The sequence below is a fragment of the Dermacentor variabilis genome, chromosome 1 (assembly GCF_050947875.1).
Source record: "Dermacentor variabilis isolate Ectoservices chromosome 1, ASM5094787v1, whole genome shotgun sequence".
In the NCBI taxonomy this organism is placed as follows: domain Eukaryota; kingdom Metazoa; phylum Arthropoda; class Arachnida; order Ixodida; family Ixodidae; genus Dermacentor; species Dermacentor variabilis.
Genome location: NC_134568.1, coordinates 219,314,575 through 219,335,464, shown reverse-complemented (window position 1 = coordinate 219,335,464; position 20,890 = coordinate 219,314,575). Strand labels below are relative to the sequence as shown.

Genomic DNA, 20,890 nt, shown 5'->3' with positions numbered 1-20,890 from the left:
TTTTTCGAGGGGTGACGTTCACAAGGGAATTGCCTGGAAAAGGCCAAATCCACTTCCTTGACCTTGCACTGCAACTCCAGGAGAAGCACACGTGTTGGATGTATGCCCCACGTTATAAGAAACACCTCTTCCACTACACTTCCAATTCTTCAAAATGGTGAAGTGGCTCTCAGAAATGCTGTCGTTCCCTCGTGTCCCCACTTGATGTCCAGCAGCTTCACTAACCAAGTCCATCAGCTTAAGGCAAGTGGCTATCCAACACAACTGCTGTCATCCTTGACGGAAGTCAATAATTATTGTAAGAGGTTCATTCCCCCATGAAACCATGTGAAGTGGTAAAGGACATAACCAAGACTGTTCCGATCCCGTATGTACATTGTGTGTCCCACCGAATCAAGAAAGCCGCAGGCTGGGCCAGTGTTAAGGTGGAGTTTACTGCTGCTAACAAGTTGATAAGGTTGCGCATAATTGTCAACGATAGCCGGCAAACGCCTGGGCTGTATAGTAAGCAACATACCGCCAAGCCCGTAGATTGCAAAACCAATGTAGTTAATACATTCCCACCTCTTGTGGCTGCACTTGCATAGGGCAAACAGGATGCTGCCTTAATGAACATTTACGTGAGCATGCACACTGTGTTAAGATTAAGACTGGTAGCAATCTAGCTCTTCATTGTGCAAAGCGTGGCTGCTGACCCTGCCTAGAAGACACCCGTGTGCCAAGTATATACAGTGATCAGATGGCCAGGGAAATCTTTGAAGCCCTTTCAATTTGTGAGTTAGGAGCCACTTGCGTAAGCGTACCGGCTATCGCTGTTTGCGATAAGGAACTTAAGTTCCTTAGAACTTAATCAGTTTCGATTGTGTCCGTATTCTGTATTTTACATTTGTATAGTTTTACGTTTGTGACGCATGCACAGTAGGAGTTGATTGACAATGACTCGCATTCCCTTTCTTCCTTTCTTTCTTTCTTTCTTTCAGCTCGCTGCAAATAGTATATATTTGTGCAGGCTTCAATAAATATGTTGGCAGTCAGTGCTGGTTGTGTGCTTTTCCTTGTCCGCGTTTTTGGTGCTGTTTAAAATGAATGACCTGCACCAAATTGCTCGTACCTAAACCCTTCTAAGGCAGTCTCATTACTTTACGGACAAACCCTGTACTTGCAGATGCAATACATGTGTGCTCTCACCAAATTAAATCTGAACACTGCAATGTACTAGGATACAATAGTGGTGCCACCTGCTTTGACCACTTGAAGTAGAGAAAAAGTGCTTTTTTCCGCTCTGCCGTTGCCACAGACATGTGTGTTTGTTTCGTTGCTAAGGTGTAGACAGATGCTAATTGGCCTACAAGGCTGGCTTTTTAAACTTTATGTGATAATGCATGACTGCGTATTCTCTGAAGAGCATTAATTTTTTAAGCAAACTTCTTAATTGTTCCTACTGCTCCCTCTTGTATGATAACATGCTTTGCAATGTGCAGCGTGACAGAAGCATTCTAATGCCGTGAAAACCAGGATGTAAAATTCGTTGATAATAATGATGAGAAGGCTGCACATTATTTGCAAGCTATTCTAAAGCTATTCAATATTTGATTCGGTTTTGGAGCTGCTCTGCTCATTTCCAGAATTCAATCTTAAAATCTAATGTTCGCACACTCCTACCCAAAAAATATGCTATATATTTGGAAAGCTTTTATCCCAAAGAAGCAAGCCATGGCACAGCTCATCACATAACCATATGCAACTTGTGTATGTCTTAAGTGTGTCAAACTGTAATAAAGAATGAACACATTCTTCTCCAGATGTTTTATACTCTGCCATGTGTTGTATTTAGGCACACTAAAGTGGCACTAGCCTTTATACATCAAATGTCAACAGGCAAACAGAACACCTGTTTCAGAGCATGCCGCCAGTGTAAAAACAGGGCAGTGCACAACACAATACGCACATGTTTAAAAAAATGCCAATGACAGCAACTGTTATGAAAGTAAGTACTATAATCTATTTAAACAACTGAGTTCAATGTTGTCCATATCACTCTCCCTATCACTCTTCTGTCACTTATTTTGACCTAGCAGCAACATTTTCAGAGTGACAAGCATGCCAGTTTGACACAGCATTGTCAAAGGACATGCTTTTCAAGTAAGGCAATTTCTTTATGCTTTCCAAATAAGATTTTCATTATTTTTGCCCTTCCCATAAGCGAAATTTCAGATAAACTGAACACTTCTTTCTGTTCCTTTGAGTTTTGTATATGCAAGGTGGGTGCATCACTACCTAGAAATTAAAAGGTTCGTTTTAATTCATGCTAGACAAAGCGAACCTGTTAACATCAGGGCCGGTATAACGCAAAACTATTCCAATCTGTTTTTATTCCAAATCGACCATTAGCCCTCCGTGATAGGTCAGAATGGTTAGAGTCCAGCCCATATGGGTGAGTGCCCAGCCCAAATGGGCTGAGCCTGAGCCCCTTTGACCTATCGGGGAGGGCTAATGGCCAATTTGGAATAAAAACAGATTGGAATAGTTTTACATTACACCGGCCCAGTTAAGTGCCATTTCCGTGCTTCTTGCACAAAGCCTCAACTACCTCCCCTGCAATTGTGCGGAACAGCTAACTTATTCTGCACAAAGCCTGCATTGCGTAAAATGAATGGCAATGTGCATATTTGCCCCACTACACTGGTGAAGCAAATAAAGTGCAGCATCTCTTGAACTAATTCAGAAAGTGCACGCAAAGTGAATTAATGTACTTTCTATCTAAACAATGCTAGACACTCTGAATGGAATGAAGAAAGCCTACATGTGCACACCATGAATCTGAGTTATGTAAGTGCCTTAATGGACACCAAAGGGAAAAATAATTTTACCTGTATTAGTACATTGCCCTCCTACAATACAAAAAAAGCCGCTCTTGGCGTAAGAAGAGGCTCAGTAACCCAGAAAACATGTAAAAATGAAAAGTGGGTGGTAGCACCACCTTGAAAGTTCTCGCACCAGCTTGACATCATGGATTTTGACAGCACCTGTGTGGGCCTAGTTAATTTTTTTACTGGTAAAGATGAGCTGCATTGTAGTTTAATAAAGCCAAAGAATGGCCTTGGCAACTTTCAAGAACTTCAATAGAGGCACAATGGTCAAAATATGAAATATTACTTCAAATGCATGACATCCCACTGACATCCTGGCACAGAGTATTTGGCACAAACCAAAGGAAATTTAACTTTGCCTTTCATTTTTTCCTTATAATAATAAACCTCTAACTGTGAAATTAATGAAAACAGTTTTCAAATAATGCTTTACTTTATCAGTCTAAAATGATTCAATCTTTCTCTCTCTCTCTCTATAGGCATTTTAAACCCTTAATTGCTGTGACAAATTCCAAAAAAATTTTTAGAAGTACAGAATATTTTTCCAAGACCTGCATATTTTGTGGCATTTTTTTTAATGTTCTGCATTTTCTGAAATTTTTTGCAAAAATTGGCAAAAATTCACGTCATTGGCACCAGAGGGCACTCGTGATGACGAGTCATCTCATCATTGACAATTAAGGGGTTAAATAAGTGGTTTCAGCTTTCCTGATACTTTCATTGTGAGAACCTCCCCAGCCAGAAACAAAATTTAACCAAATAATTGTGGTCAGCGGTTGGTCTTTTAGTTAACATCGAGAGTTGTGAATATGCAGTTCACAGCAACTATGCCATGAAAGTGAAATACTAATCAGAACACACTACGAAAGATGAGGTGAACACTGCACAAAATAATAATTATAGTCTACCTGTGCACAACTCAACCTACTTGTAGCTGACGTTAAACATATATAGTGCGTATAGGGTGCTGTTTTTATTAACACGATTTCTAAAAATTGATCTCACATGTTGCACAATTCTACTTCTTGAGCTGCATTACTCTAATCAGCGTACATTATTTTCATGAGAAATCAAAGAGCATACACAGCTAACTACCAAAATTTTGCTCATTAGCTTTTAAACTAATTACCTTATGGCACATATGGCAAGTTACAAATTGTAGTCGAAGTTCTGAAGGCATATCTATTTATTCATGCAAATACCTGTAGCACCACAAGGGCACTGTAGCGGGGGGAGGGGGGGGGGTATTTTAGAGATATGCTGGTACCAGAAAGGACTGACTCCAAAAAGAAAATATACATATACAGAAAGCTCAGAAAAACCCACTTGGAACAAATTCTTAGGATGACAGCAGTTTCAAGATATGCCTTCCCAGTGTGTGTGTGATGAAATGCATTGGTGCTCCAGTTATGTTTGAGCGTCAATACACAAGAAAAAAGTTTACTAAGGAATTAAGTGGGACAGCGGCGCACTTTTACGACAAGTTTAATAACACTTATCTCAACACTGGTGCTAGCTTCAAAATTTGTTCCAAGTGGACATGCCTAGTGAAATCACTGGCTACAGTGAGTAAAGTGCAATATGTGTGCTAAATCAATTAGTTAAAAAGCTGAATTGTGAATTTTGTTTAATTAGTCAATTATTAATTTCGATTTCTTAAGTAATGTCCACCTTTTTGAGTAATCCAGCTCAATAAGTAGATTTGTGCTACATGCCTCAGGCAATTTTTGTTTTATTCAGTTCATGTTAAAAGTATAAGAACACCTGGTATGTACAAATTCTGGGATGCATACGGATGTCCAAGATGTTGAACTTTCCCAGGACAACAAAACACCCAGCATTACGTCTTAGATCTTCCACAACGTAGACAAGGATGAAATACTAGGTTGGGCAGGAAAAACAAATTGATTAAAGCATAATAAAAATGTATTATACTATGGAAACAAACTGATGACGATTGCTGGGTTTTAATGGCGCAGGGGCATCAAAAAACAAACAGCAATCATGAACAAACTGATGAAAACACCGTAAAAATTTATTTAGCGATAGCACGCTCTTAACAGTATAACAGCACACTATATGAAGACAGGCAGAGGAAAGAATGCACACCACCTTGCCTGTCCTCGTGGGCTAGTCGAATAAACAAGCCCAGCGTCGCTCATGTCTGCAATGACACTGTCTTTAACCTAAAAAATTGCTTTTGCTGTTGTAATCACATGAAAAACCAGCTGCACAATGGAGTGACATTACATATGGCAGAGCAGTAGTGTCAGGATGGCTGCCCCACATGGAACATACATCACAGAGTATCTGGACTCTATAAAACCAACAGCAAGCTGGTATGCAATATATCCATCACTACAGCAGCGGCACAGGTGGGCTTAAAAGTTTAGAACAGCGTATTTTCAGCTACGGGTCAAGCAGATAAAACAAACTACAGCAGCGAGCGACAACTGATGGCATCAGGGAGAAATCAAGGCTCGGCAACTGAATAAAAAGACAGCAAGCCAAGGCAATGGCTCTCTCGTAAGAACAGTGTCAGGAGATCAAACTTTGGAGACAAATCACTAAATTCAACAGAAAGAGCAAAGAAAAAGAACACAACTTTTCACAAGAGTTAAGAAAATTTGCTACTCAGCTATCAGTAGAAAAGCTCATGCCAAATAACTTCTGGGAAGCAAATGAAGCAATCATTGGATGCATCTGAGGAAATGTCATCAGTGCACTGTGCACAGACCTGAAAAATTACCCTTGACCTCCAACCCAGTTGAGAGCAGACACACCTCAATTTATACTGTTGCCACAAAGATTACTCATGGCGGGGGCCACAATGGCTGTGCAACAGTTGAAATGACCTTTTATCTACATTTTCCATCAACACCGAACCTTACCTGCGTAACAAATGTGTGCAGAGTCCATACTAGGTGAAATATAACAGGAACTGCGTACTACCTTAGCTAAAAGGCCAAGAAGCAACATAACTAGCCCAAACACTGAAGAAAGTTGTGAGGCAAGACCTTCATGAAGAAATGGGGCATGAGGTGTGTATTATACCTGTGTATTCATCCAACAAAATATTTCACAAAAAGCGCTCCCATGATTCCAAACTAATGGAGGATGTGTGTTTGATGCAATGGTTGTTGCACTTAAAAACAAGTCAAATGTTCAATACATTACAATAATGAAACCCCATACATCTGACAGACCCTTGTAATGCCAACATTTTAATGTCTACAGGCACCATGAAAGCTTGCACAAATGCCACATTTACAATTCTTCCAGTTTAACCCATTGATAACAGTGCACACTGTACCAACTTAGCTCCAAAGCTTGCTAGCCCTACATATTAAATATAACTTACCAATGCTAGCAAACTGTTCCATTCTATAAAAAAAAGCATTTATTCTTATATCCCCCAGTTATATTATTCTTAAAAATTTGTAAAAGCAGGCAAATTGATTGGAGGTCGAACAACCACTCTGCCACCGGCTTTAAACCATTTCAATTACTTCAAAACATTTAAAGCTACAGCAGAACGTCATGAACTTTTTTTCCACTAGTGAGCTTCCTGTTGTTACAATTTCCCAGTCATATCACTGAAATCCACCGTGATGCTCACCTAACATGTTTTCTGCTTACAGGTATATATATGTGTGCATGCTAGCAGTCCCATGAATAGCATATTACAGGGGTCCACTGAACATAAAATTAAACAATGGCATCTTAATACCCAAGACTGTAGAACAGAAGTAGAGACAATGTGTTGACCATTTACTTGAAAAAAAAAATGGCACTAAAATGGCAATATTATGGAGATGGAGCCATGGTGTATTGCAGTTTAGGAATAGAAAAAAGGGATATATATAATATATATATATATATAATATATAATAATATATAATATATATATATAGTATATATATATAGACAGAGAGAGAGAGAGAGAAGACAAAAGCCATTGTACAGCATGTTTGCATTTACTAGTAACTCCCCAACAGAAGAAAGCCTTACTATTCCAAAAACAGTAATTATTTAATAGCAACCTACTTTGCTATAGCCATGTGCACGTCCAGGCAAAAAGCAATGAAAGAAAAACAATTCCTTTGCAATTAACGGAATTTCGTGACATTCTACCACAGCAAATTTTTTCGAGTGTTTCACTTCAACATCAGTTATAGTTATAACTAAGGTCCCTTGTTTTTGGGTAAAACCCGATATTTTTTTTTTTTTTTTTTGCACCAAGAACAATCAATGTTAGTGAAAATTATGTAAAGAAACAAGATTTCTCCATGAAGTTTGCCCTTTCATAAAGAACAAGTGAAGGTGTTTAACAACTAATGAACACTGCCCACATTTTGCGAGCAAGCAGTCATGGATATATCATACTATTAACATCATTAATATATGAAATGGTGTATGCCTTGTTTTCCCCTCGACACTTAAACGAGAACAGCCCAACACTTAAGCAGGAATTAATGCAGCCCAGACGCTGCACTGCATTGCCAACAGTTGATGTGGCATTGAGAGGATGTTTAGCTAAATATGTTATGTTCAAAGAAGGATGGCCGATTCATCTGGCTAGTATTCCATTAATTTTGAAGAGTGTATTTTGAGAACCAAGAAAACAAGATGACAACAAACATGGACTACAGCCCTAACAGGTCTAGGATGGACACAGAAATGTTTTCAAAGCACATGATAATGTACTTCAACAAGTATAAGGCCTGGTAATGAAAAGCACCACATCTCCTGCAAAGCATGCTGCATGCACAGCATTTTCTACTTTTTTTCTGAAGGAATGAAGCGATCGCCAGACTCGCCTCTATTTGCTGTTTTTGTTGACGTTTATTTTAATCTAATAATAATGCCTGAAAACAAAGATTTGTGGAGACGAGTCTGTCATATGATTTTCGAACAGCTCTATTTGCCAGTACATAGCAAATAGAGCTGCTAAATAAACCAATAGACATCTCACTTGCAACTGCAATCCATTTATTGCAATCGATTATCACAGCAAAGATGGTTTGCGAAGAAAAATAAAAATGTGTCAGTGTAGCTTCCGCGTGCGTGTGCATGTGTATAAGATAATTTCCAAAGAAAATGAAGAATGCATCAGTGTAGCTTTCGTGGTGTGTGTGTGTGTTTGTTTGTGTTTGTGTGTGTGCACGCGCGCGCCTACACTGACACATTTTTCTATATAATGACAGGGCTTTCAAATAACCAGCTGAAAGTACACCCTACTTGTCCTACCTGTCCTTACCCTACTTGTCCTACCTGTCCTTCCTTTCATACTTGTTTAATAGGCACGTTTACATGCCTGCCAATACATGTTCTTGTGATTTATTTTGCTGGTTTAAATGAAATATTTGAGGGCTAAGGGAGACTATTGTGTGTCTTAATCGTTTGAGCAATATCACAGTCATGAGCAATATCCCAAAATTTCGGCTGCCAAACAACAAAACCCCTATTTCTCCCCAGCTTTTGTGCCCAACAGAAAAAAAAAGTTTTCTCCCTGTTTTTAATTTTTAAATAGAGCACCAGATTTTTACCTGCCAAATTTCAAAAAAATATAAATCCCAATAAGGACCCTAGTTATAACCTGCATGAAAGATGCTGCCTCCTCTCACAGATGCAACTAAGCTTGCAAAATCCATGTCGGCCTCCCAGACACATGTTCCCTTCAGTACATTAATGCAGGTCGTCCTTGAGACAAAAATTTAGTGCAGCAGTGCTCTCCTAATGAAAAGCAGATATCCACAATACCTACCCAAAGCTGCCACATGGCAGCTTTCAGGTCTGCATTCACAGTACAGCTCAAGGACGCCAAATACTTGTGCTGACGCCGACAAAACAGCATTGGTGAAGCACCCCATCCCCTTGTACAACATCAAGGTGCTCCTGCATCTTTGTGACTTCAACCTCAGTGACATGCACATACACAGTGCAAAACTGCTACAGAAACAAGCTACTACAGCTCATTTAGCATAAAGAGAATATTTTCATGTCCCCATTCACATGAAAGGAAAAAAAGAAATCGGAGGAGAGGCAAGCACATATCTGGCAAACACAAGAAGATGCTATCACTGCACCTAATTACTACCATAACAGCAACGAGGTTTGTTTTAAGCAACAAAGCTCCATTCATTGCATCAGAACAGTCAACACTTACACGTTAGAAGTACACACACCCCTTTAGCTGCAAAGCAAATGTTGCACACAATGTCTTAACACCCGACCATAAGAAGTGAAGTACACGAATGGTCATTTGGACAAAAGAGGCCACGACATAAAGATTGAATTTTCCACCATTTATTTCTTTGAAATTCAGCAGGTACTTATTTATCGGCATTTATTTCCCTTGAAAATTTGGCACTTACCAGCACCTGTTTTTTTACAGTGAGCCCTTATCGGTTTTGTCCTGGTTTGAAAAGTTGGTCACACTTATTTACAATGGGAAGCAAACACTGGCACAAGAAAGCTTTATTGTCAGAAAGGCCATGAGGCAAATTATTTAGAATTCAAATTTCTTAAAATGCTTGCACGTATGCATACGGAAGTTCTCATCAAAAAGCTGCAGCACAATTCCCTGGTTACAATCAACATTTGGGAAAAGCTTGAATTGCGGGGTTTAATGCCCCAAAAGTGCACAGTGGGTTATAAAAAATGTCGTAGTAGAGGGCTTTGGATTATTTTGACCACCTGCCATTCTTTAACATGCACCCAATGCACGGTGCACGAGGGGTTTTGCATTATGCCCCCATCGAAAGAGCTGCCCGCCGTCTTGACATTAGGTGCACAAAGGAAAGCAATTTAAATGCTACAACTGACAGGCATGGCCACTGAGGATGGTGCACATTTCAGAAAAGGATGAGCTCAACCTTACCCTGCACTTTATAACGCATATACTCCACGAACCCCCCTTTATAGTCTCCATCACCGATTCCTCCCTTGTCCCCATACATAATAACTAACAGTAAACACTGAAGTCCTCTGACAGGTCACTCTTTAGATTTTGGTTCAGACTGCGGGCAACAAACAAAAAGAATGAAGATCCTCACTGAAGTGCATATCAGTCATCTATGGTTCCGCTCCATTCCGCAGTACCAGTTCTCAATAAGCAGTTTTCTGTACAAAAAGAATTATACTTCTGGTCGCTGCGGGTGGCCTCGTCTGTGATTTAAAGCAATACACTGACTTCCAGAACTACAACTTTAGGAGGCTGATAAGAATCTGGTGCACATGAAACACAAGAGTGCTCTCCAACTGCATGTCTTTCATGGCAGTAAGTATCAAGCTGGCACTTACATTTGGAAACTTCGTCTTTTGAGAAGCTGATCACCTCTTTCTTGCATTTTTAGCCTTTAGCATGTTGAGAAAAAGCTGTTCGCAGCTTCATAAAAAGAAAACCAGTGAAGCGGGCAGACTGTGGACTTCTGCCTGCCCATGCTCTTACAATCGGCCTCAACTTCCGAGTTCCCAAAAACTCTTCAGCAATGTCATGTGGATCAAAAGTCCTGGGTAGCATGAAATGAATTTGCACGGAGCCCTCCCACTAAGTAGTGTGTCAGGTGCGACGAAGAATCAGTTTGAGTAGCCACAAGAATTCCAGAATTCAGCACTTTTTGGTATAAACCAAATCCCTAGATATAGAATCGGCAGGTATTTTTAGCCACTTATGGGTAAGTGCAGAAAGCTCCACTCCATATACAGGATGTTCAAAGTTAGACTTTCCTGGTTTAAAAAAAAAATGCAAGGAGGCGTACACAGAATCCATTTATCTACCTAGGTTATGCGGCCAGGCAGTCGCAAAGTGTGAGGATAATTGTCGTCGTACTGTCAGTATTTAATTAAATTCGATAATTAACTTTCTATTTACTGCAGTTAGCACGTAGGTTTATATTGAAAACTCAAGAGGTGCTGCAAATTGGCGACTATTCCATTTTGTGCAATTTTACTAAGGCGCCTGTGTCTTGAGATATGCACGTCTGAAATGTCAGCCCAAGCCGTCTAATTATACAAGCGAGGCCCCTCCCTAGTGCGACGGAGCTGTTTCATATGGCGCTCCAACAAGAACGTGGGGTGATAGGCGATGGTGATTACTTTTCGTTCTCAGCCAGCGTTTCCGTTCTTGGCCAGTGAAACCAAAGAATGACTGCAGGCGACGCGAGACGAGCCCCGTTTCTTTGAGCAATTGCTAGCAGAGTGGGTGACAAGATGACCTGCCGCTTAAGACTTCTTATGCACTCAGGTGCAGCAATACTGCTCTGCTTTTTTTAAATGATAATTTTGCAGAATGATTGAAATTAATTCCATCTCACAACGTAAAGCGACAGCGTCAGTTGCCATACAGCACATTATTAACCACTAAAGTTTCCAGGGCGCCTTGCACATGCGTAAAGAGAATTTACGACCCTGCATTGCCAGCGCTTAGGAAACGCGGATTAATGGCCCGTATTGTCTATGTCACCTTTTTAAAATTAGAACGCGTCTACCAGTCCTCATGACAGAGCATGAAATTGTCAACATAGTCAAATTCATGTTTATTTAGCTGCACACAGCTCCGATTCCGATATTACTTCGGAAGAAGTGGGAATAAAAGAACAAAAAGAAAAACACGTAGTGTAAATCCATGGCCTACATACAAACAAAACATACAAACATTTTAGAAATTTGCTTCAAGTATACCATTGCTTACACAATATTAGTTTCGAGCGATATGATATCTTATTCAACTTAGAATTATGACAATCACCAAGAAACCAACGGCTTAAAAATGTTCGAAATGCTTGCCTTCCGCCGCAACACACCACATGAACTGCTCTCGCGTCGAGTCGACAACTCTGCGCAGCATTTCCAGGCTAATGCTTCTACAGACGGTAACTATTCTAATCTTCATTTCATTCACATCGGTGGTCTCAACTGCGTAAACGCGACCTTTCACGTAGCCCCACAAAAAGAAGTCCAGTGGAGAGAGATCAAGGGATCTCGGCGACCAAAACATCTCTCCTTTGCGTCCAATCCACTGCTGTGGAAAGTAACAGTTTAACCAGTTCCTTTCAGTGGAGGAGAAATGTGGTTGGACCCCGTCATGATGGAACCAAACTTGCCACAGTTCGTTGAGAGGGAGACTTGAGGCAAATTTATCGGCGACACCAGCAAGAATTTCATGTGCATAATTCTTTCCATCGAGGTTCCCTTCGAAGAAGTGAGGGCCAATGATTCTGTCCCCAAGTATGCCACACCATACATTTAAAAGGACGTCTTGTCCTTGGTCTAATGAATTGCGAGTTGGTCGCAATTCATCTAGGGTACTAGGCGCGAACACACACAGAAACAAGAAGGGAGACAGGACAGAGCGCCACTTACAACTGCTTTAATTGGAGGCACACCACACACTTATATAGCCGTCTCAGACGCAAGGAACACTATCAGATTAAGACTGATATGGAAGCGTACTGGTTAAATATTTCTTTTCAGTCTTTAATATAAAGATATTGATGGGTCACTGACACATATACTTCCTTTCTTTCCGATAAAGAAAGCCTCAATTACTTCCCGAGCTTTTGCATCTATGTGAGCAGTTTGGTTTAGATCGTCTTGGCAAACAGATAGGAAAAAGCAAAAATAATGCCTTGAAAGCCTTCTTTTCAGTAAAAATGCATAAGCATGGTATGCTGTTTAGAAAAATAGCCACAGAAAAAGGCTCGTGGCAGAAGGAGCTAAGCCAGTTCTTGTTGAAACATTTCAGTACACTTGAAGTGGACGACCCATTTCTTACAATGAAATCTGACGAAGTGTGCGACTTCCTAAAATTGCAATGTGATGTTGGACGCGCCTTTTCCGTGGATGTGGTAGACTTATTTTACTCTGTTCCTCACAAGGCCCTAATTACTGCAGTCCGAGTGTATCGAAAAATACGAACCCATTTCCTTTCAGAACAATGCGGGAGTTTCCATTGACGATTTTTTAACCCTTTTAGAGTTTTACCTGCAATCGACTTTTATAACATTTGACCAGCAGTATTTTCTGCAGAAAGCCGGCATATGTATAGGATCCTGTGTGGCACCAGTATTGTGTAATATTTTTCTTACACAAACGGATCAAGTTTTTACATCAGGTTTTACCAGCTAGGCATGTTTCTAAAGTCTTTAAATATGTGGACGATGTTTTGATATTTTTTAATAAGGACAGAAATTTGAACTTCGAAGAGAGTGTGCACGATATTTTATCCATATTCCGGCAACATCGAAATTGCTTGCAATTGACCATTGAAGTGCCCGAGTGTAACTGCCTACAGTTTCTAGATATAAAAATTGAGTTTTGTGCAGATCAGATTTATTGAGCATATGCACCTCGTGCAAAAAGAAAAAAGAAAAGGTCTCCTGCGATATGCCCCCTCGGGCATAAACTTGGCCCGCCAGGCTTGGTAGGCAACATTGGTCACTGCACCAATAAACACCGGTGAGCACAGCTCCTCGGCGGTCAGTCATCGTTCATCACCACCACGCTGCGGAGCGTCAGTCTAACGGAGGGTGCTTCGAGCCCTCCCGTGTTCACGGACCCGGGCTGATCGTGACACTGGCGACGAGTACCCACAGATCGTCCCACGCCGCCACGAACGGCGAAACACCGCCCCTCGTTGCTGCCACCATGCCGCTGTACGGAAGGCGCGAGCCGTTCGAGGGAGATGAGTCCGCCTGGTTCGTCTGCCAGAGTACCATAAAACCTGCCTGCATGTGGTGAAAGACGTCCCCAGCCTCCTGACCGAGTTCAAGTCCCTGTTCCAGCCAGGGGTGGGCACATTCGTCGGTATGACGGCTGGCATCTATGTACCCGGCCTCATTTTTTCAAGCCTCGCCCACTGCCGTTCGCCCTGAAGAAAGGGGTAACCCAGGAGCTGCAACGGTTACAGCGAGAAGGCTTCCAGTGCCCGTCAAGACGTTTGAATGGGCCACTCCCATCGTACCAGTCCTCAAGCAAGACGGCAGTGTCAGGATCTGCGGGGATTTCAAGGTTACCATCAACCCCGTCGCTACCATTGAGAAGTACCCGTTGCCCCAGATTGAAGATCTCTGGTCAGCGTTTTTCAGTGGACAGAAGTTCACCAAGCTCGAACTCAGTGATGCTTACCAGCAGCTGGTGCTCCAGGATGACTCCCGGAAGTATGTCACAATATTAACAACTTTGGGGCTCTTTGAGTACACGCGCTTACCATTTGGCGTAGCCTCAGCCCCAGCCATATTTCAGAGGGAGATGGACAACCTCTTCAGGAGCATGAGGCACGTGGCGGTGTACTTGGATGACATCTTAGTTACTGGCAGCGACGAAGAGGACCACCTACAAAACCTGCACACCGTCCTGGCACAAACGACTGCAGGACGCCGGCCTCAAGCTCAAGCTGGAAAAGTGCATTTTCCGGGCCTCCAGTGTTGAGTACTTGGGACATGTCGTTTCCCAGGCTGGCCTAGCCCCGGCTCCCCGCAAAGTTGATGCTGTGCTCAAGGTGCCTAAGCCCCAGAACAAGAAGGAGCTTCAGAGCTACATCTGCCTCAAACTTCTACAGGAGTTTCCTGCCAAACCTGTCGGAGCATCTACAGTTGCTCCATCTTCTGCTTTGAGATGGTCAGCAATGAGTCTGGAAGAAGGAGCCGGACCAGGCCTTCCAGTGCAGCAAGGGGCTAATCACCAAGGCTCCAGTGCTGGTACACTTCGATCCTGCCAAGCCTGTCGTCCTGACCGTAGATGCGTCGCCGTGCCGGCGCACAGGGACAAGGATGGCCAGGAACGCCCTGTGTCGTTTGCTTCTCGTCGGCTTCATGCTGCAGAACAATGCTACAACCAGCTGGACAAGGAAGGCTTGGCCCACATGTTTGGTGTCGAACGCTTCCACCAGTATCTGTGAGGCCGGAAGTTCGAGGCGGTCACGGACCACAAGCCGCTCTTGGGGCTGCGGGGGCCTGACAAGGCAGTTCCTGTGCAGGCATCACCTCGAGTGGTACACTGGGCCTTGAGGCTGGCAGCTTACAGTTACCAGCTGGTTTACCGTCCGGGAAAGGACCTGGGACCTGCTGATGCCCTGAGCCGCCTGCCCCTGCCAGAGGTGCCTGATGCTGTTCCAGAACCTGCTGAAGTGTTCATGCTGGAGCACGCGTACCCGGAGGTGCTCTCCAGATCTGCGGTATCGCAAGCAACCAGCCAGGACCCAGTCCTGTCTCAGGTGGTCAAGGCAGTGTCCCCTGGGGAGGAATTGGTTCAGCAGGCCTCTAGCCACAAGGCCGCTGAGCTGAGCTGGCAGCAGGGCTGCCTACTGTGGGGTTCCAGGGTGGTGATCCGACAAAGTCTCCGGTCCAGGGTCCTGCAGTTGCTGCATGTGGGTCATCCTGGCGTGGAAAAGACCAAGATGGTGGCCCGGTCCCATGTTTGGTGGCCTGGCCTGATCAAGGACATCGCTCATATGGTGCAGAGCTTCCAAATCTGCCAGGAGCATCAGCGGGCCTCAAGCCATCTTGAAATCACCCCCTGGCCGTTCCCACAGAGACCCTGGTCCCGCCTGCATGTGGATTTTGGGGGGCCCTTCAAGGGCCATTACTTCCTGGTAGTGGTGGACGCCTTTTCAAAGTGGGTGGAGGTTCTACTACTCCATCAGCAGGCGCGACCATTGCAGCGCTGCGACAGGTCTCTGCCGCCCAGGGGTTGCCGGGCGTCATCGTGTCCGACAATGGTCCTGCTTTCGCCAGCACAGAGTACCTGGCCTGGCCGACGAAGAACGGAATCCACCGGATGATGGTTCCGCCGTACCACCCTGCTTCAACGGTGCAGCCGAGCAGGTGGTGCAAACCATCAAGGACAAGCTCAAGAAGAGCCACACTGGGTATTTCTGGAGGCAGATTGCCCGGATACTGTTTCAGTACCGGACCACGCCCCACAATGTCACTGGCCGTACCCCCTGTGAGCTCCTGCTGTGTAGAATGGTCAAGATACCCGTGGACGTCTTGCATCCGGACCTCCGATCCACAGTGCTCCAGAAGCAGCTGAAGCAGAAGCTGGCTGCTGACCAAGGGTGCCATCCCGGACCTTTGCCGGAGTCGGGAGCTCCAGTTTTCACCAGGAACTTCCATCCTGGCCCGCCGAACAGGCGGTGTCTCCTGCCAGCACCTCATCGCTGCTCGTCCGCATGCCGGATGGGGCCATGTGGCACAGACACGCCAACCATGTTAGGCCTCGCCTCGGGACCTGGCCAGCACCCTCGACTGCCACTTCAGAGTTCCAGCCCGCAGGAGCACTAGCGGCAACACCAGTCGCTTCCAGCGGAGCACCACCCACCTCGGAGGCGGCAAGCGTTGCCAGTGGTGCGGTGCCCATTGGGCCGGTGTCAAGTCCGACACCACTCACAAGGCCGACCACTGCAAACCCTCTGGATGGAGCGAGGCTGTCTCAGGCAGCACCCGGCCCGTCAACACCGGTGCCCAGGCGGAGGCCACCAGGTCGTTACTCGCCAGGGTAGTAGACACTGTCGACCCGGCTATGACGGAAGCAGAGCATTTTGCTCTGAACTTGGATGTTTGTTTATTTTAGTTAACAAACAAACTGGGGGTAAGGAGGTGTAGCAAGCATGTGATGCCCCCTCGGGCATAATCTTCGTTGGACCACCAGGCTTGGTAGGCAACATTGGTCACCGCACCAATAAACACCGGCGAGTACAGCTGATCGACGGTCAGTCATCGTTCATCACCACCACGCTGCAGAGCGTCCGTCTAACGGAGGGTGCCTCGAGCCCTCCCTCATTCACGAACCCGGGCGGATCGTGACACCACCCTCGGAAAATCGTGCCCTCACAGGATGCAGTTTAGCTTCCAGAACCAATTGGCCAGGCTGTCTTCAGCTGGATTCCCTGATTCAATTGTGATGGCAGTCGCCGAAAGCCTACTACAAGAAATGAAGAGAGCAGGCCCACCGGAGAGCACGCGATTTCACGTACCGCGCTGTCAGGGGTAGCCAGGCTTGGAACGAGGTCAACATCAACAAAGATCTAGCATGTAATTTCCACGAAACTGTTTCCCATTATCAACTGGGCACGAAGACATTTCCACCACCTCACCCCAAATTGAACAAACCTCAGGCTAGCACACTCAGACTCCTGCAAAACTCGTTCGTATCCCACTCCTCAGTCCCATAACAGGATAGATCCTGACCACTCACAGTCATACCCCAAATGTGGTCATGACTCATGCTTTTTTGGCCACATGCTTTGGCTGTGTCCAGCCCTTAACGCCCCTCCACCCATCACGAAAGAACAATAGCAGGAATCCCTCAAGAGCAGCAATCTCTACATTCAACTCCAGGCTGTTCAGAGGGCCCACGACATTGCAGAGGGACTTCATCTCCCAGGTTCCATCATGGGCGGAGCCACCGACATAAACTTCGGTAGCCTTCGGTTTTGACTCAAGGTCTCAGTCCCTCAGGACTCAAAGTTCTTGTCATGTCATGTGGCTGTGAGAGCGAGGGAAAATCCCCCTCGAGAAGAGGTGGTGACACCTGTGGTGGTGCCCTATGTACACAAAATGGCCCACAATTTAAAGAAGGTTGCAAGCAGACATGGGGTGCCGCTTGTGTTTTCAGCCCCCAAAATGCTTGGAAGCCTTTGTTCTCATATCAAAAGAATACGTGAAGATGAAAAAAGATGCAGCACCAAACAGGGGCGACCGTTTATGAAGTGCGCTGAAGGTGACGTGTATGAAATCTTCCTCTCGTGCGGCCTCCCCTACATAGGGCAAACTGGGCGCTGCGTTGACTGAATTAGGGAACATGAAAGAAATGTAGAGCAAGATAAAGAAGTCCCAAACAAACCCAAGCAAATTAGGTCCTGCCCATCACGCTCTTGTGAGCCATGTTTTCCAGGGGCGCGAATTCTAGCAAAGAGTAAAGATACAAAAGCTCGGGAAGTAATTGAGGCTTTCTTCATATGGAAAGAAAGGAAGCATACGTGTCAGTGACCTATCAATATCTTTATATATGGCTGAAAAGAAATATTTAACCAGTACCCTTCCATATCAATCTTGATCTGATTGTGTTCCTTGCGTATAAGACGCCTATATAAGTGTGCGGTGTGCCTCCGATTAAAGCAGTTGTAAGTGGTGCTCTGTCCTGTCTCCTTTCTTGTTTCTGTGTGTGTTCACGCCCAGTACCCAAGACATACATTTAGAACCCAGTGAATTTAGTGGTTGTGTTGCCGCAACCAGTGAGGATTTCCTTGCGACCAGTAGTGAGCATTGTGAATGTTCACTGTGTCGTTCCTGCAATATCAAGCCACATCAGTCCCAAATCACTCTTTGTATGAAATCCTTATCTTGTTCAATTTTTATGAGGGCCCAATTACAAAAGTCTGGCCGTTTTTCAAAGTCTGCCTCACTTAGGTCCTGATGAAGACTCTCATGGTATGGATGAAATTCATGCTTTTTTAGAATGTTGTGCACTGTTCCTTTTCACGCACTGTTTAGAAATCACTATGATGCTTACATTTAGCATTGCATGCACACAGGCAAGGATGTCAATTTCAAAGTCCTCATCAATGATGCTCTTCTTGGGCTGTCTTTTTTTGGTGAACTCAGCCTGCTGCGCAAAAATGTCTGAAAATGCTAACAAATGTTGCTTTGGTTAGAACTCGCCGATCCGGTTGGCGAGACGCGTACAGACTCATTGCTAATGAGGCATTTCCATTCATCTCCGCCACTGATAGCACTAGATCAATTTTTTCTGGCACTGAATAGTACCTCGACGCAGACAAAGCAGCTATTTTTCAACGCAGAAGGTCCCAAAGAAGGAATTGCTTCTTCCAACGGCCCAGCTTAGTAAAGGCAATCAGTGGCGAAGGCAAAGGCACATAATGGAAGCTCAGGAAATCACTCAATGCGCTTGCAAGGCGGTGCTTGATCTGTTCGGCACTTTCACAAAACCGTGAAGAAGAAAAAAAAATTGTCAGGCATACACCACTGAAGTTCACTACTCATGCCAGTTTACAGTCGTCCTTCTATTTCACAGCAGTTTTTCAGGCGTACGCCCCCCCCCCCCCCCCCAATGCAGGGCCCTCAAACCCCACACTTCGGACAGGTACAGTGTCCCTGGAACACCACTGGCAACTAAGGTGCTGCCCGGCAGCTGTCACCTTTGTTTCATGCTTAACACTTGCACGACTTTAAGCCTCCGAAATGTAAAAAATAAATAAAACAAAAGCCACTATCATAATACTGCACTTGACTGCTTCAACAATGCGTGTACGGTGGCACCATACTTTGTCGCCAACTCTGCAAATCATTGCTTCAAAAAAGAGCTCAGCCAAGCCGCCACACAAAGTAATCCTTCGGTTTCGCTGGCCACGAACGAAAACGGCGGCCAAGAACGAAAAGTAATCACCGTTACCTGTCACCCCGCACTCTTGTCAGACCGAGCGTCACATGCAACAGCTGCGTCACACTAGGGAGGGGCCTCATAGCGGGTGCTGCCGTCACATGATTAATTAGACGGCGTGGGCTGAAATTTCAGACATGCATATCTCGGGACACAGGCGCGTTACTAAAATTGTACCAAATGGAATAGTCACCAAACGGCACCACCTCTGAGTTTTCAATATAAACATACATGCTAACTGCAGTAAATAAAAAGTTAATTATCAAATTTAATTATATACTGACATTACAATTATCCTCTTAGTTTGCGACCGCCTGGCCGCACAACCTAGGTAGATAAATGGATTCTGTGTACTCCTCTTCGCATTTTTTTTTTAATCCCGGAAAGTCTAACTTTGAACACCCTGTATATAACGCATGTTTCTTCTCCTCATGGTTATTTCCACTAATTTACAAATGCGATCATCATCATCATCGTCGTCATCATCATCATCATCCTATTTTCTGTCCACTGCAGGACAAATACCTCTCCCTGCAATCTCCAATTACCCCTGTCCTGCGCCAACCGATTTCAACTAGCGCCCGCAAATTTCCTAATTTCATCACTCCACCTAGTCTTCTGTCGTCCTCGACTGCGTTTTCCTTCTCTTGGTACCCATTCTGTAACCTTAATGGTCCAACGGTCATCTAACCGGCACATTACATCACCTGCCCAGCTCCATTTTTTTCTGTTGATGTCAATTAGAATATTGTTATACCCGTTTGCTCTCTGATCCAAACCATTCTCTTTGTCTTTTAACGTTATGCCTAGCAATCTTCGTTCCATCACTCTTTGCGCGGTCCTTAACTTCTTCTCAAGCTTCTTTGTCAGTCTCCAAGTCTCTCCTCCATATGTCAGCACTGGTAAAATGCAGATTGTACACCTTCCTTTTCAATGATAATCGTAAGCTTTCAGTCAGGAGCTGGCAATGTCTGCCGTATATGATCCAACCTATTTTTATTCTTCTATGAATTTCCTTCTCATGATCAGGGTTCCCTGTGATTAATTGACCTAGGTAAACGTACTCCTTGACACTCAAGAGGCTGACTGGCGATCCTGGACTCTTGTTCCCTTGCCCAGTTATTCATCATTATCTTTGTCTTCTGCATATTAATCTTCAACCCCACTCTTATACTCTCTCTATTAAGGTCCTCAATGATTCATTGTAACTCGTCTGCAGTGTTGCCGAATAGAACAATGTCATAGGCAAACCGAAGGTTGCTCAGGTATTTGCCGCCGATCCTTACTCCTAAGCCTTCCCAGTTTAATAGCTTGAATATTTCTTCCAAGCACGCAGTGAACAGCATTAAAGAGATTGTGCCTCCTTGTCTGACCCCTTTTTTTATAGGTATCTTCCTACTTGTGGAGAATTAAGGTATTTGTGACATCTCTGTAGAGACTTTCCAAGATATTTACGTAAGCGTCCTGTAGTCCTTGATTACATAATGCCCCTATGACTGCTGGTATCTCTACTGAACCAAATGCCTTTTCATAATCTAATAAAGCCATAAAGAGAGGCATATTGTACTCTGCGAAATTCTCAATAATCTGACTAATGACATGGTCGTGATCCATTG

At 44.2% G+C, this 20,890-nt stretch overlaps 1 protein-coding gene across 8 annotated transcripts in view; it reads right to left on the bottom strand.

Annotated features, from left to right (window-relative positions):
• AP-1gamma (adaptor protein complex 1, gamma subunit) overlaps positions 1-20,890 on the bottom strand; it is a 198,357-nt gene that overhangs the window by 169,124 nt on the left and 8,343 nt on the right. The window contains exon 2 of one of the 8 annotated variants that reach the window (XM_075669238.1): positions 9,040-9,066. The exons of the other annotated variants lie outside the window; for them this stretch is intronic. The gene's annotated coding sequence lies outside the window, so the exon portion shown is untranslated. The remainder of the gene's footprint in view (positions 1-9,039; positions 9,067-20,890) is intronic. 8 annotated transcript variants of the gene reach the window in all.